Here is a 2,024-nt window from a genome sequence, read left to right on the forward strand (position 1 = left end):
CACACATACAAACTCACAATCTCAACTGGATTTTGATAAAATTTTGGTGGCACACAGTTCAGTATCAGTTATGTGAAGTAGAATTAGTGATGTGATTAAGAGCACAGACCTTGCACAGAGTCTGTCTAGCTTTGATCTTGGGCAAGTTAGCAAATCTTTCTATCATAAAATAGGAATAAAATTTGTACCTACCTAATACAATTTTGAGGAAGATTAAATAAATTAATTTTCATAAAATGCTTAGAAAACTGCCAGCATATAATATGCACTCTTCTTTGTTTATTTAAAAAATACAAGAAACCTTCTATAAAGATTTGGAGGATCAAAATCCTATACTGTTCAATCATTTGTTATTCAGCAAATATTCATTGCATATCTATTGTGTCAAGGCCTGTACTTAAAATACATCATGGCATGCTTGCTTCCGCAGCCCATGTACTAAAATTGGAACGATACAGAGATTAGCATAGTCCCTGCGCAAAGATGACACGCAAATTCGTGAAGCGTTCCATATTTTTAAAAGGGAACCCTCTTGCACTGTTGGTGGGAATGTAAACTGATACAGCCACTATGGAGAAGAGTATGGAGGTTCCTTAAAAAACTAAAAATAGAACTACCATATGACCCAGCAATCCCACTACTGGGCATATACCCTGAGGAAACCATAATTCAAAAAGAGTCATGTACCACAATGTTCACTGCAGCTCTATTTACAATAGCCAGGACATGGAAGCAACCTAAGTGTCCATCGATGGATGAATGGATAAAGAAGATGTGGCACATATATACAATGGAATATTACTCAGCCTTAAAAAGAAATGAAATTTAGTTATTGGTGGATGGACCTAGAGACTGTCATACAGAGTGAAATAAGTCAGAAAGAGAAAATCAAATACCGTATGCTAACACATATATATGGAATCTAAAATAAAAGAAAAAAAATGGTTCTGAAGAACCTATGGGTGGGACAGGAATAAAGACGCAGATGTAGAGAATGGACTTGAGGGCACTGGGAGGGGGAAGGGTAAGCTGGGATGCAGTGAGAGAATAGAATTGACATATATACACTACCAAATGTAAAATAGATAGCTAGTGGGATGCAGCTGCATAGCATAGAGAGCAACTCGGTGCTTTGTGACCACCTAGAGGGGTGGGGTAGGGAGGGTGGGAGGGAGACACAAGAGGGAGTGGATATGGGGATATATGTATACATATAGCTGACTTACTTTGTTATACAGCAGAAACTAACACACCATTGTAAAGCAATTATACTCCAATAAAGGTGTTTAAAAAATAAATAAATAATAAAGTACCTTACGGCAACTGTGAATATGATAGATCTTCAGCTGCCAAGCCCTGATCTCCCCCAACTATTTTACTTTAAAATCTAATAACTGATTTCTCTCTATCTCTGTCTCTTTTTTCCTTTATCTCTCTTTTATTTATTTTTAAATATTTTCTCACCAGTTAACAGTTCAATAAAATACTGTACATAAGACTTAGTTTAGAAAGATGGTCTAGTCATACTACTTGGATATATACACACTTTACAGATTAACCGAAGTGATTGTAGTGCTAAATTTTTGTGAGGATAAACTGAGGAACCAAATACAAAACCCACTTTTATTTTCAGATGGCTTTTAAGTAGTGAGTACTGTCTGGAGAAGTGGTCTTAATCCTAGAGTATACAGATAAATATGTTCATTCATGGAGGAAGTTTAGGTCTAGGCTCAAGTTTACTCCATATTACCCTCCCTTACCACAAACCAGGATAACATACAACCAGTGACAGCTCCAATAGATCCAAATACAACGTATATTCTTGGTAACATTTGAATGTGACCAAAATTAATGCTTTATTTCAATAGAAACAAGTAACATGTACCTAAATATGCATAGTATGAAATCAAGATATGGTATTTAAAATGTCTTATATTAACATGCATATTTCTTGGGCTCTTAGATGAAAATTACCTATATTTGAATATATGCATATCCTTTATGCATATCCTGGATGCATATCA

General features: G+C 35.4%; 1 non-coding gene across 1 annotated transcript; it reads left to right on the forward strand.

The window, feature by feature from the left end:
• Nucleotides 1-414: 414 nt before the first annotated feature.
• LOC115802420 (U6 spliceosomal RNA) lies at nucleotides 415-518 on the forward strand. Its single transcript, XR_016393159.1, has one exon. It is a non-coding gene; the product is annotated as a U6 spliceosomal RNA (small nuclear RNA).
• The last annotated feature ends 1,506 nt before the right edge of the window (nucleotides 519-2,024 follow it).

The sequence above is a fragment of the Delphinapterus leucas genome, chromosome 4, assembly GCF_059928025.1.
Source record: "Delphinapterus leucas isolate spDelLeu-1000000601 "Yukka" chromosome 4, BTC_Dleu_Yukka2, whole genome shotgun sequence".
NCBI lineage: Eukaryota > Metazoa > Chordata > Mammalia > Artiodactyla > Monodontidae > Delphinapterus > Delphinapterus leucas.